Genomic DNA, 15644 nt, shown 5'->3' with positions numbered 1-15644 from the left:
ATTTGCTCCCACTCTCTGCTCAAGACCCCTCCTGCTACTTTTGCCTGTGGCTCATTATATATGTGGAGATGTGCATTAATGAGCACTAATACAGACTTTTGTGCCTTATTACTTATTTAACATTTAAATGAACATTCCCTCATCTTCCTGCGGATCACCCTTCAACCAGACAGGGATTCTTCATGATTCTCCATACTTCTGTGGTTCTCAACCTGTTTATAATTGTGGGCTGCCTATGTTACATGGGCCACAGGCTGAGAACCACAGCCTGAGAACCTCCTTCCCCCCTTAAAAAACCCCACCCACAGTCCCCTATGCTCAGAGCCCCTACCCAGCAAAGAGTCAGGAGCGGAGCCCTGGGTGAGGGACAGGCAGCCAGGACCCGGACCCACCATGTGGGGCTGAGCAGTTGGACCCCGCCGCGCAGAGCCAGGCAGCCAGACCCCAAATCCCACCGCCCAGGACCCGATAGCAGCCAGACCCCGGGACCCTGCCGCGTGGGGCCGAGCTGCAGCCAAACCTGGACCCCACCATGCAGGGACAGGCAGACGGGATCTCGGGGACCTCACTGTGCAGGGCCAGCAGCCAGGACCTGAAAAGGGAGGCCAGGAGTGGATCCCCACCCAAACTTGGGGGTGCTGCACCACCCTGACAAATCTGTAGTTCCCAATGCCCCCCAAGCTCTCACTGTCCAGAGGGTAGCCCCCAAAACCTACCCACAGTCCCATTCTCCCACCCCTGTGGCACTCACCAGCCCCCTGCTGGCAGGAGCGCTGGTGCAGACTGCAAGATGCTGTCTCCCCTTCAACCAGCCCTGCCCCCTGCCAGACCAGAGCAGCAAATTTTGATTTTTTTTAGCGCATGCGACCTGCAGGTTGAGAACTGCTACCATACTTCCATGCTATCATGCCTGTGCCCCTATATTGTAGAGGATTTTATGGTAGCATAGAAGCAGCTTGATAATAATTGATTCCCCTACCACCACCACCCACCCCTCACCCGGAATATGACTGCCATAATTAAAGGGAGAGTGGGTTAACTTGACTCTTGACTTCAGACCCAATGGCGGAGGATGATTTAGCAAATATATCTGATATCTGTATGGTTATGAGCTGGGTGAAACTTTGTTGTGAGTGGAGCTAGAACTCCACTGAGATTGACAGGTGTGAACACACTCTTCAGTTAACATCATTGTAAGTACAAGCCCCAACCTAAAACAAAAAAGTGTCTGAGACCCTGGCCCAGAAACTTTTGGCAGAGTATTGTTTTGGGTAGCAGCGTGCGTATATATCAGGGAAAAGAGATCACACACAAACTGACGACAGACAAGAACAGAAAGAAAGGGAGAGGTGAGAAAGCCAAGTGGGAGCTTGTAAGCACGATCTGCTTGGAAAACGCTAGAAAGAGAGCTTTTGGGTCTGGTGTTGGCTAAAGAGGCTTGGCTGCTGTAACTGTGTGTTCTTGGTTCCGTCTGCATTCAGAGACACAGGACTTCGTACACTCCTTGTAAATAAACAAGATGGAATAAAAAAAATTACCAGACTCCATCAATTTCTACTTCCAACTGGAACACTGGTCCCCAGGGCTCCAAACTTTGCCTAAATGCTTCGGTCGAAAAGGGCAACAGTAAATTTACATATACACACACACACACATGCACTAAATGGCCAAAACTATACCAGGGTTCAAAAACAAAACTACATAAGTTCATGAAGGATAGGTCCATCGCTGGCTATTAGCCAAGATGGTCAGGGATGCAATCCCATGCTCTGGGTGTCCCTAGCCTCTGATTGCCAGAAGCTGGAAGTGCACAACAGGGGTTGGATCATTTGATGATTTCCTTAAAAAGAAAAGGAGTACTTGTGGCACCTTAGAGACTAACAAATTTATTAGTGCATAAGCTTTCGTGAGCTACAGCTCACTTCATGCTTCCGATGAAGTGAGCTGTAGCTCACGAAAGCTTATGCGCTAATAAATTTGTTAGTCTCTAAGGTGCCACAAGTACTCCTTTTCTTTTTATGGATACAGACTAACACAGCAGCTACTCTGAAACCTGTCATTATGCAAAGTTGATGATTTCCTGTTCTGTTCATTCCTTCTGAAGCACCTGGCATTGGCCACTATCGGAAAACAGGATACTAGGCTAGATGGACCATTGGTCTGAACCAGTATGGCCGTTCTTATGTTCTTAGTTTTCCCAAAAGGAAAAAAAAGGAGCTGACAGAGCAGCAGACAGACTCCACTGAGTTCCGGCTCGCTGCCTATGGCGGTCAGAAGGAACACAATGACAACAGAGGCTGTGACCACATGTTATAACCAGTAGCACCACCTATTATTAGGGTTGCTCAACACTTCCCATAAGACTCTGCTTTCAGTTGCCTATAACTTGGCAAAACTTTAACTGTTTGGGCTAAATTTTCTAAGCAAATACTGTGCATACACAAGGGAACCAGGTTATGATTGCAATGGGAATTTTTGTTGGTAGCCATGGGAATTCCCTGTATTTTGTGCATTTAAATTCCATAATCATAAAACTGTATGAACAGAGCTCTATTGTAATTAATATCTTTGTGTTTTCTGAAGAGACATGTGAGACTTTAGTAATTACACCGTCAGGTAAACACAACCAGCCATGTTTATCTGAATGTTCATAAATACACAATGGCACACATAGAAACAAACACAATGTATTTATTTCAACATGCAAATATCTTTCGCTCTTTTTATAAATATATACACACACAAGCTCACACATCCCTGGAACTCAACGCATTGTTATAAATTTACTGAAAACATTACAAACTCAGCGAGTGAAAGACTCTGTTTGTGAACACAACTAGTTTCTAAGCCAACCTCTGCAAATCTGTCCAAGGTACATGGTCACACAGAAAACAGAAGTCTAAAGTTTTACAAAAAGGTGTTTTAGTTATCTGGAAAGTAGCAGAAACATGTATTGGCAGCATGAAAAAATTTATTGGGAGCATACAAGCCCTGCTTGCCTTTCCCTACATACACAGAGAACTCAAAAACGATAAACGAGTTTTACTAAACTGCTCGCGCACACAGTCACCTTTTGGCAGGAAACAGAACTAGCAATGGCACAAAAAGTATGTTTGAAGTTCAACGGTAAGCCTCTGAGGAGATAAAAAGAAGAGGAAAACTTCTAATGCATGCATCTTTGCAAATTTAAACGGTAGCATTGCCATCGCACCCATAGAAACCACTTAAAATTTCCTGCAATCCAAGATATTTTAAAGGAATGTCAGATAATTTAGGCCCAAACTGTGACATACCACTAAAATTGTCCTGATTTGCTGGGAATATTTTTCAGAATTGAAAAATCTACTTTAAATCTTTTTGAAGTACTATACATGACACACTGATAGCATGTTTGTTCAATTTACAGATACCAGCATGCTTTGCTCGCTCTTCTTTTTAACTATACTTATGGTTAATACATATGTCTTAATACTGAATCTCTTAATAGAAACCATAAACCAGGGTTTCAAAGATTAATGCTTTGAAACAGATACTTCTATATATACCTGAAGCATACCTTGCTAATCAAAGCATTCTCCTCTAAAATAATGGTGCTTTTGGAAGCGAAAAGGCCCGTCAAAGTAAATGCCTGGAATACCAGCTATTAAGCATTCCAAGGTCCCATTTTAAATTTGGTATGCATTGCTTCTCATCTCCCACAGATGTCAATAAGGGTACATCTACATAGCTATAAAAGGTTTCAGAGTAACAGCCATGTTAGTCTGTATTTGCAAAAAGAAAAGGAGTACTTGGGGCACCTTAGAGACTAACCAATTTATTTGAGCATAAGCTTTCGTGAGCTACAGCTCACTTCATCGGATGCTGTAGCTCACGAAAGCTTATGCTCAAATAAATTGGTTAGTCTCTAAGGTGCCACAAGTACTCCTTTTCTTATAGCTATAAAAGATCCTTGGTACCACTGCGGCTGGCCTGTCAGGTGACAGGCTCTTAGGGCTCAGGCTGAGGGGCTATAAAATTGCAGTGTAGACGTTCAGACTTGGCCTGAAGCCCAGGTTTAGGGCTTATCTTCAGTACCGCGCTACATCGGCAGGAGAATGCTCTCCCACCGACGTCATTACTCCACCTCGATGAGAGGTGGAAGCTATGTCAGCGGGAGAGCGTCTCCTGCCGACATAGCAAGGTGTAGACACCCCTTTAAGTTGATGTAACTTACGTCGCTTGGGGGGGGTTCTTTCACACCTGTGAGCAACGCAAGTTTCATGGACTTTAGTGGTAGTGTAGTAGACAAGCCCTCAGAACCTGGGCCAAAATGTCTATACTGCACTTTTTTAGCCCTACAGCCCAAGCCCCATAAGCCCAAGGCAGTTGACGTGCGCTCTAAGACTCGGTGCTGATATTTTTTTAATTGCAGTGTAGACATACCCTAAGAGTCATGCAGCTAAAACTGCATGTTCTGAAAGTTTATTCCTCTAATATTCATGGAGGAGAGAGGACAACTTTGGTTATGGAGCTCCTGGTGCCCATGAGGTGTGCGCTCAGGGGATCCTTATATTTGGGGGCAGATGGAAATAAAAAAAGGGAAGGTTTTCTCTACCTTAAGACAGTTCTATTAGATTTTTAAGGCCAGAAGGGACCAATACCATCATCTAGTTTGACCTCTTGTGTAACACAGACAATAGAATTTCACACAGTAATCCCTGCATCAAGTCCACATCTTTTAGTTAAATAAACTACAACATATTCTTTAGAAAGACATCCAGTCTTCATTTACAGCTTTAAGTGATGGAGAATCCACCACAGCTGTTGTGAATTGTTCCAATTTATAATTACCCTCACTGTTAAAAATGGGCACCTTATCTCTAGCTTGAATTTATCTAGTTTCAACTTCTGGCCATTGGACCATGTTATGCCTTTGTCTGATAGATTAACGAGCCTTCTACTACCCCAAATCTTCTCCCCGGGTAGTGTCTGTTTACTTTAGCTCACTGTTTCCTTTCCCCTTCTCCTTTGCTACTCAGAACTCCACCATCACAATGACGATGACTTAGTCACAAAAAGGCTATTACTTCAGAATATCAATTTCTTGAGGCCTGGAGCTCCCCTGACGCTACAGAAATTCTCTGACCCACTGATGAGATCAAAATGTGTTCTGCAATCTGCCACAACTGCTCCACAGTAGGTATTCTGAAAATGATCCCAACTACAGATAAAGAATCCTGTCATGTTCTGTTCCTTTGTCGCGTTTCTGGTCATAGCAAAGCACCATCTCTCAGCAGAACCTCCAATACCAGAAAGAGACAAAGCAAATGAGAAGGAACAGCTACTTCATTAGCCATTGATACGTGAAGGACTGAAACAAGAAACTGATCACCTCTTATTATGAGAGGGTAGCACATAACTCCCACCCCTTCTCTTTCTCCAGTTACCAGTGGCTTACATTAGAATAGTTTTGCCTCAGACACACCACACACAAATATGAGCTACAAACACCAACATGTCTGCACTTTATTTATTAGCCCTCACATCCAGGTTATGTCTGAATCTTGCAAAATCTTTGCAAACATGTCTATGATGTGGCCTTTCCTATCCACACAGCTAAAACTCATAATTTCTCATCTCAGCTGTGGCAATATCCTTTTATCCAGCCTTGACAAATGCAATCTTGCCCTGTTTATATCCACTCAGAATGCTGCTGCAAAGATTTTTTTTTCCTAATCCTTCGTTTTGACCATGTCTCTCACACACTCTTTGCACATCTCCACTGGCTTCCTCTTCTCTATTGCATTAAACATAACTACTTGTTTTCACCTCAATCTTTCCTCAGTGGGCACAGACCCTTCTCTCACCAACATCTGTAACTGCATCTCCACCCCCTTGGTCCTAATGCTTCTTAAATGCTTCACTGCTAAACATTAAGCTTCTCAAAGTAGTGATACACTTCAGGGCCTAATTTGCAAAGGTGCTGAGCATTTACAACTCCAGTGGGAGCTGTGGGTGCTCAGCAACTCTGAAAATCAGGCACTAACTCACCTTGGATAGCGAGACTGCCCTATTTGAGAGAGCTATCCAGTCCTTTGGGAAAGCAGCCCATGCGGTAAGCCTTACTTGGAATCAGTGCCAAAAGCATGTAATATTCTGGCAGGCCTCAAAAGGAGATGTCAGTTAGATAGTGATGATTTTCCAGGTTCCCTGTCCAGATGTTAAGCAGGTACGGGAAAGCTCTCAATATAAAACGAACAAGGAGTACTTTTGGCATCTTAGAGACTAACGAATTTATTTGAGCATAAATAAATTTGAGCATAAATTTGTTAGTCTCTAAGGTGCCACAAGTACTCCTCCTCCTTTTTGCTGATACAGACTAACACGGCTGCCACTCTGAAACCTTTCAATATAAAGATCCATTTTTACTATTTATGTGTATTATCACAGCATCTAGAAGCTATAAGGTATGTCTACATCTGCAGCAGCATATACAGACACTGCACTGCTAGCACATGTATAACTAGCATGGGTATAAACAGTAGTGTAGACCGTTCAGGACAGCTTAGGCATGTGGAGTAGCATGCCCTACGTGCCAGAACTCTGTGGGTACGTATCCTACATGGCTTTCTACATGCCCAACCAGTATCTCCCTTGTCCACAATGCTATTTTAGCAATGTAGTATCCCGCTGCTTGAGACTTTCTCAACTGCCTCTCCTCTGCCAGAACCTTTCCCTGCCACAGAGAAAGGCTTCCGCAGCTCCCACCTCCCAGTGCCTTTCCTCACTGCAGTGAATGGCTCCAGCAGCAGGAAAAGGCTCTAGGATGGTGGGGAGGCAGTGGAGAAAGGCACCAGCAACAGGGCACTGTCACATGTAGCAACATTCTGTAGTAAGGCTGGATGCAGCCCACCTTTCACTGCACTGTGTAGTTATACATACCCTACATGCCACTTCAAGTGTAGCAAAAGTCATCCTTGTTGGTAAGAACTCCATTGTGTTAGGCACTGTACAAACCCCAACGGTATCACCACAGGCATATGACATTATTCACAGGATACTATTTTTTTCCCCCTTGACACAGTTGTGGCTGGAAGACAGGTGCAAAATTTACATGATGGAACAATACAAAAAATTAGATGAATTAACTGCAAGCAATAGATGACAGAAATGCTTTTTAAACTTCCTTTTTGTTTTGTTTTTGCTTTGGTGTTTGCGGGAAATAATTAATTCCTCACAAAACTGCCTGAAGGAAGTTGTATTTGAGTTCTAAGTCCTCTCGTTGTATGACTGACTGTTTCCATGCCTCAGAGGCATACCTATAACTGCCAAGGGTCATTAAGGATATGTCTACAAACCTATATTAAGGGTAAGTCCAGGCTCTGACTCAGGTTTGAGCCCAATCTCTGCTTCCATCCACAAACAACTCAGTCTGACTCAGGTCAGCAAGCTTTCAGGACCCAGTTCCCAGGGCCCTGACAGGGGCGTGTGTCGGAGCCGAAGTCCCACTGTGACTTGCGTCCAAACCCTGTCATTTAGCAGCGTGGATGCAGCTCAAGGTACATGCCCGAGTCAGAAGGTCTGCATAATACAGCATGGACGCCTTAGCATGGCTGAGAGACACAGGCCAGCAACTGTAAATCGAGGTTCTCAATGCAGTAGGGGCTCGCAAGCATGGGCTTGGAAACACTGAGTCCACTAGCCCACGCTCCACAGACTTAGTGTGCAGAGTAGATATACCCAAAGGCACAACCAAATTCTTCTGGATGTTCTGAGAGAGTATTCAGTGAAGCCTAAAGAACAGATTGCCAAGTGTCAACGAGCCAAAATCTGCAGAGATGGAAAAGCTAACCATTCACACTAAGTAATTTTCACATATATATGTAACTAACATAACTATACACAATTATGCCGGAAACTCACTTATAAGAAACAGCACCAAACTTGGTTTATTTATTACACATATTTTCCTCTCTCATTGTGAGGAATGTGTCCATGTGTTCCAAAGTTTCAAAAAAGAGCCACACATTAATCTGCAGGAATTTAAAGTCCTAGAGTCATCACATGGATCACTGCAATGCAAAAATATATATATATATATATATATATATTGGAGGGACTTCTAGTAAACATGACTTGAAAGTTGTATCTGTGAGGTACAAACAGAAATCTCTCCCCATGCCCTGAGAAATAATACCCTGGACCTGCAACACAGAGAATAATTCAAGGTAGACAGACTCCATAATTGTACGGCCAACTTTTTCCCTTACATCTGGAACCCACAAGTGATTCACAAACTTGCTGGAGAAATGTAAGTCTTCATTCTAATAGTTGTTAATAGAGTTATGTTCTTCTCACAGTTCACAAGAATGTCTCAGCTTTTCACAATAGTCCAACAATGCTGGACTGCTCCTATTCCATGTATTGTGAGTTCTTGTCATCACTTATACCCAATAGCTTTTTCCCATGTCCACCAAAACAGATTTGAAGCCTTGTGTAAAGGACTGAATAGTTTTGAAGAGAATTAGAAACATTTCTAGTTACTGCATCTTTAACGTAGAAATGTAGGGTTATAAGGGACCTTGAGAAGTGATTAAATCTAGGCCCCTGCACTGTGGTAGGACCAAGTAAAACTAGACCATCCCCTAACAGCTGTTTGTCCAACATATTTTTAAAAACTTCCAATGATGGAGATTCCACAACCTCCCTTGGAAGCCCATTCCAGAGCTTAACTATCCTAATAGTTAGAAAGTTTTGTCCAATATCCATCTCCCTTGCTGCAGGGATAATAATCCCATTATACGTATGCTATTGTTTTGCCTAGATCTGTATATCTCTTGTGCTGTCAAAAGTAATTGTGCAGGAAGCCTTTGCAAAGCCTATGTGTTCTGTGCTTCAACTATCACGTGTCCCTGGAGAAGTGAATGGTAACCACAGTATGAACAAGGGTGGAATTCTGGGAAAGAACAAGAAGAACAACTGATCATAGTCCTCCTTATAACAGCCCTTAACATATTTGAAGACTGTTATCAGATCCCCCCTCAGTCTTCTTTTCTCAAAACTAAACATGCCCAGTTTTTTTAACCTTTCTTCACAAGTCATTTAATCATTTTTGTTGCTCTCCTCTGGACTCTCCCCAATTTGTCAGCATCTTTCCTAAAGTGAGGCACCCTAAATTGGACACAATACTCCAGCTCAGGGCTCACCACTGCTGAGTGGGACAGGTATCTCCATGTCTTACACACAACAATCCTGTTAGTACACACCGAATGACATTTGCCTCCTTTGCAGTTATATCACAATGTTGACTCATGTTCAATTTGTGATCCACTATAACTCTCAGATCCTTTTCATCAGTACTACCACTTAGCCAGTTATTCCCCATTTTGCAGTTGTGTATTTGATTTTTGCTTCTTAGGAGAATTACTTCATACTTGTCTTTACTGAACTTCCATCTTGCTGAATTCAGACCAATTCTCTAATTTGTAAAGGTCATTTTGAATTCTAAACCTGTCATCCAAAGTGCTTGCAAACATTTTATAAGCATACTTTCCATTCCATTATCCATGTCATTAATGAAAATACAGACTAGTCCTAGACCCAGAACTGACCCCTACAGGGCCCCGTTAGATACGTCCTCCCAGTTTGACAGTGAACTACTAATAACTATTCTGAATATGGCCTTTAAACAGTTCTGAACCCTCCCCCGATAGTAATTTTATCTAGACCACATTCCCCTGGTTTGCTTACGAGAATGTCCATTTGTATGAGAATTCCAAATTTTATCCACTTTTCTTTCCAAATCATTGTGTGTGGTGAGCCTTTGTTAATTTTTTGGGGCAAGTGAGAGGTGACAAAAGGGCTTACTCACACTACTGAAAAAGAATGGAATTGCCAAAAACCATGAGTATCATCATCATGCTATAAGGAAAAATCTGATCTCTCACAATTTTGACCACTTATAGTCTATCTTACTGAAAAGAGTAAAGTAAATCTCCTCATTCTAAAGGTCCCATCCCACTGCAGTCTTAAGTGCATGCTAGTACTGTTGTTTGCCCCCTTTTGGGGTAGTTTCATATTTTGTTTTTACTCACTGTGTCAATCAGACAATGCAGTTCTACAAAATAAAAAGAATGTTGCCGTATGGGCCCCCACCTCAAGAATGGCAGATAATCATACTAGCACTTTGTTATGCTTAAACACTGGGAACCTGCACTGAGCTCTGTGCAGGTGATTCCCTGCTCTCACCTGGAGACCCACTGAAGTCAATAGGTCTCTGCATGGGATCAAGGCTGTGCCCACATGGAGCTCAGAGTAGGACGGTGGTTGTAATATATACAGCTCTTAAATACAGTTAAATGCAGCATGTGACTGTACCCTATATGCATTCATTGCTCTAAATTCATATACATACACATATTTTAACCTCAGTTGACTGGAGGCATGGCATTGCAGCCAACAATCCCTATAAAGACTATCAATACATCACTATTCAATTGGCTGGAGGCTGCTGTTGAGTCATGCAAGGGATTATGTCCCACTTGGAGATCCAGTTTGTTGTCATAAAGTCGCTACTAAACCTGTCAGACAGAGTAGGGCAACAAGACCAAAAACCAGATTGGCATCAAAACATTAAATAACAACCTAACCTCACCTCATCTTTCATCTCCAGTATACTAGAGAGATATACACTCCCACCTACACTGTACCAACAATGCCATCCTTGTTCGTCCATTTGTCAAATTTTCTGATCAGCACCATCCTACAATCTGCCCATCATGCAAGGAAGAAGCGCCCTGTAAAAATCCACAAGGATTGTAACAGGATAACAACCACCCAGCACTGAACACCCTGTGGACCGAGGTTACCCAATATCACCTTTCATAACTTATTTGGTTAAATGTTTTAAGCACAGATTCTCCTAGCCCCCAATACTTTTCAGTCAGACCATTAAATGTTCTTCTCATCTGACTCAGCTCATTGTAAGCAAAACATGTACTGGGATCTTACCTTTTCTTTCTGACACTGAAGTCATGTGTACTCTGTTCTACCTAGACACATGGTACATTCGTTCTCAATTCAAAAAACAGACACCTGCTATTAAACAGCCATAGGCACTCTAATCCAATAGGACAAAAAGCATTTTCCTTCTATCGTGGTGTTGAGATAAGACTAAGAAAGAAAAAATTCTCTAATATAGCCTAGCATAGGGAAAAGGAAATGCCTCTCTTACCCTCTAGCAACAACCCTCCCCCCAAAAATAAAACAAATTGGCATTCATAGCCTTTCTTGAATAATTCCTTAGCACAGAGCTCTTCCCCAAAGCCAAATGCAATTTCTCTCCTAATGAGCAATTTCCCTCCCCATGTGCTGAAATAGTATGTGACCTCCCATATCAACCATAAAAGCAATATCAACCTCTCTTCGTACCAATTCCAATCTGACCTGCTCATCAGCCATGACAACCTCTCTCTTTTCCAATACCTACCAGGTATGTTCAAAGTCATCCAAACCCAATCTGTCTGTACTCATCACAAGACGACATACTGGACAGTCATACCAATTGAGTCTTTTAACTGTGAGGGTGGTTAAGCACTGGAATAAATTGTGGAATTTCCATCTTCCTAGGCAATCACTGGAGATTTTTAAGAGCAGGTTAGACAAACACCTTCAGGAATGGTCTAGATAATACTTAGACTTGCCAGAGTGCGGGGGATTGAACTAGATGTCCTCTCGAGGTCCCTTCCAGTCCTATAATTCTAACCATTTCCTATTCCGTTTCACACACCACTTTTTAATGGAGGTGGTGGCGACATTATTCTCTAGTTTGCTGGCTTTCACCCTAATTTTAAACCAAAGATTTAGACCTCTGGCTCCTATAGCAACATTTTCAGTCCCAGACATCAATTACTGACCTATTCCTATATCAAGGGATGCTGGGAAGGGGTGCCCATCCCAAGGCATGGGGCTCCCCTTCTTGCTGGCCATATAGAGATTAGAGGCAGAGTAAGTACCTGTCATATACTCAGTATGTGAACAACTACACAGAGTCATCCAGCAGATAAAACAAAGACATATGTTTTGCTGAGTGGGTAACATACTCTTGTGGAGCTGAACAGTGATACAGCAAAGGGTGACCGACTTCTTACCCAGTAGGTCAGATCCCTCTAAGGGAGGAAAAGCTATACTTTTATTCCTTTGATCACAGAAGAAGAGAGCTTCATGGGAGATTATCAGGTATACCATGTAGCCCCTCCTGTTAGCGGAGATAACAGACAGCTAAGGCCAAGAAATTATATAAAAGGGACAAAATTCTAAATCAGACAGACAGAAAAAGGAAATCTAAACTCCAAAGGAACTATGGTGATTTGTACCATCTGAGGCTCTGACCCTTATTTGGGAGCCACAGAGGACATGAGGGAATGTCAGTAACTAAGTCTGAAGCTCCTGGAGGGCAATGGCACAGAGCTGGGCATCCAATCTAGTCTCCTGATGCCTTGGCATTCTCCTCTTTCCTCCTCTGATCACAGTTCCCCATGAGTACTGTTGCATAACTCAAGTTCCATTCAACCAACCTGGTTTTAGTTTATGCTTCTTTGAAAGTGGAGGGCCATGGCTTCCAAATTAACCCCTGGCCAATATGGATGGAGTAGTTGGCAAGTCTCTTGACTTCAGTGGAGCTGTGCAGATTTAAACCAGGTGAGGATCTGGCCCTGAATCTAGACAGAACTTGCTCTGTTTTCCATGGCAGTGATCTGTGGAAACAGCAAGTTTTATCTTTTACATACTTTTAAATTCTTACTGCTGGCACAACAATACTATTGGACAGATAGCTTGAGTCAGCTTTCTCCCACAAGGTGTTTGCACTCGTTGGCTGACTCAGAGTGCAGCCAAGTATGGCACCTTGCCCGCCTTCCTGAGCGCTGCACAGCCTGCAAAGGGGCAACACAGCAGTAGGAGCTAAAAACCTTGTTTCTGGAAGAGCTCACCTTTGCCACAGTATGCAGAATAATGAGAGCAGACCAGCCATTTATGTTAGAAATCATACGTTTACCCCCCACAGTATTCAAACAAACATTTGCATACTCTTTATTATTTCCTTCAGTTATTTATATGCAAAGCTTAAGGTTCAGACACTTTATAAAATGTAAAAAAAACAAAAAAACAAAAAAAACCTAATTCATGCAAAGCAGTGATATTGGAATCTTACACTGAATTAATTGTGGTGTCAATCAATAAAATGGACTGCCAAACAAAAATTAACCCTTAAAACAACAATGCTCAACACTCCCACCCCCCTTCCCACTGGTCCGCTAGATACCAGGACAATCTTGTAGTTCAAATCAAACTGAATATGGCCATTTCATTCATTAAAAATCAGCATCCATTGCCACAGAGCAACAATACAGATATGCAGGCCAATGTGATTTCCAGTGGGTTTGGACACCACCCAGCATATTATGGGTGCTACCTCAAAGTACATAAATAAAGGGAGAATTAATAATGACAGAGGTTAAGTTAGACTCATTTAGGAAAGCAGGCGGATGACCAAGAGCATAGGATTTTAGTCCAGTAGATGGGCCCTGGACTGAAAGTCAGGAGACCTGTTTCTTCCCCCCGCCCAACTCTGCCACTGACTTAGACAAGTTACTTCACCTCCTTCTCTGTTTCCCTTTCTGTTCTATGTCTGTCTAGTCTGTTTAGAGTAAACTATGTGAGGCAGGATCTCTCCCTCCGTAGGTGTTTGTATAGTGCCTAGCACAATGGGGTCATGATATCTGTTAAGAGTCTTTTGGCTCTACAGAAAAGCAAAAAAGAAATAAGAGCTACAGGTTGTAGGACAAGAATGGGCAAACTATGGCCCGCGGGCTGCATCCAGCCTGTCAGACCTTTTAACCTGACCCTCGAGATCCCGCCAGGGAGCAGGGTCGGGGGCTTGCCCAGCTCCGCGCGGCTCCCAGAAGCAGTGGCATGTCCCTGCTCCAACTCCTACGTGTAGAAGCAGCCAGGGGGCTCTGCACGCTACCCCCGCCCCAAGCACCAGCTCTGCAGCTCCCATTGGCCGGGAACTGTGGCCAATGGGAACTGTGGGGGCAGTGCCTGCGCATAGAGCTGCCTAGCCTCGCCTCCATGTGGAAGCCGAAGCAGGGACATGGCACTGCTTGCAGAAGCTGCTTGAGGTAAGCGCTGCCTGGAGCCTGCACCCCGACACGCTGCTGCGCCCTAACCCACTGCCCCAACCCTGATCCACCTCCTGCCCTCTGAACCCCTCAGTCCCAGCCCAGAGCACACTCCTGCACCCCAAACCCCTCATCCCCAGCCCCACCCCAGAGCCCACACCCCCAGGATTTGTCATCTTCAATAGTAGAAATAGTTTTTTTCTTTTGGGGTGGGGGTGCATCATTCCTTCTCACGGTAATGCTGTGCTACACAAACTCCAAGGTTGGTCACAACTCAGTAAGTGCTTGTGCAAGACCTGTAGGCCAGATAGTGCAGTCTAGAAGGCTGAATAAAGCCTCCAAGCTGCTTGTTGCATACCAAGGAGCCATCAACAGCCTGGGACTGGCCTACCTGAGAACTGCCTCTCACCTCCTGCCAGAGTGCACACCTTGTTCAAAAGGGACACTGAATTAAGAGCCATTATGTTTTCTTGTAAAAAAAAAGAAACAATTTGTAAATCCTATGGTATCATTAAGCCTTAGAGCACACAAAAGCTAGTATGCACATCCTCATGTTGTGCATTAAGTGACAGAAAACAACTGTGCTCACCAGAAGTGAGAAGTCACTCCCTCCTGTACTCACCTGTGGCACACAGTAGTTCAGTCCCCTGAGGACTGAAAAGCTGCAGCCAAACTAAAGTCATTAAACTCAGGGGCATCTGGATGAAATGTAAGGGCCTGGGTGAGATACAGGTCAGACTAGAGAAGAGGTTCCCGAATGGGGGACATGCAATAACATTATTTTGGGGGCCCAAGGACCCCTCCCCCCTGGCCCCACTGAAGGGCCAAGGATAGCAGGGGATTCTTTCTGGCCAGGGAAGTGGATGGGGCTCTGTGTAGTTGGGCTCAGCTGCAAGGACCAGGTTCCCAGCCCATCTCTACCCCACTGCTGCAGCAGCCACCAATTGGCAGTTACCCTCCTCTGCTAGGAAAGCCAGCAGGCACTCTGCAAACAGGGAGCCGAAGGCTGACCGTGGGAGTCCTGACCCCTTCACTCCCTTCTCTCTCAGACAGAGTCCCCTCTGGACTTCAGTGCAGCCCCAGGGCACAGAGCCTCATCCGCTTCCCCTGCCAGACAGAACCTGGGTAGAAGTGGATGGGGCTGCGCTGAAGGGCCAGAGAGAGCTGTGTCTGGCAGGAGGTCTAGTACTCAGGGGCGCAGTCTTACACTCCCCTCCCATCCCCATCCCTTCAGAGCAGCTCCAAAAGGGGTGAGAAGCAAAATGGGTAGGGAGCTGGGTCCTGGCAGCTGAGACCGCCTGACTGTTACAGGAAGCGGAAGGCTTCCTCAACTGCCACCTGGTGGGTACAACCTCTCACCCCCATACTGGGCACTCCTTCCATCCACCTCCTGACCTGGCCTCAGTGAGGGGGACATGTATGGGGCATGAATTTCCAAAGTGGCCGCCACAAAATAAGTTTGGGAAACTCTGAACTAGATGATTT

The 15644-nt window shown here is 44.2% G+C and overlaps 1 protein-coding gene across 11 annotated transcripts in view; it reads right to left on the bottom strand.

Moving 5' to 3' along the window:
* Positions 1-15644, bottom strand: part of TBL1XR1 (TBL1X/Y related 1) — a 172856-nt gene that overhangs the window by 134270 nt on the left and 22942 nt on the right. For 6 of the 11 annotated variants that reach the window (XM_073359336.1, XM_073359338.1, XM_073359337.1 and 3 more), the window contains one exon: positions 12555-12734. The exons of 4 other annotated variants lie outside the window; for them this stretch is intronic. The gene's annotated coding sequence lies outside the window, so the exon portion shown is untranslated. Of the gene's footprint in view, positions 1-12554; positions 12735-14550; positions 14789-15644 lie in introns of those variants that run through there. One more of the 11 variants, XM_073359334.1, reaches the window with a different exon arrangement.

Source organism: Lepidochelys kempii, chromosome 9, assembly GCF_965140265.1.
Source record: "Lepidochelys kempii isolate rLepKem1 chromosome 9, rLepKem1.hap2, whole genome shotgun sequence".
In the NCBI taxonomy this organism is placed as follows: domain Eukaryota; kingdom Metazoa; phylum Chordata; order Testudines; family Cheloniidae; genus Lepidochelys; species Lepidochelys kempii.
Note: the sequence above shows the minus strand (reverse complement) of the source record. Positions and strands in the feature narration are given on the sequence as shown.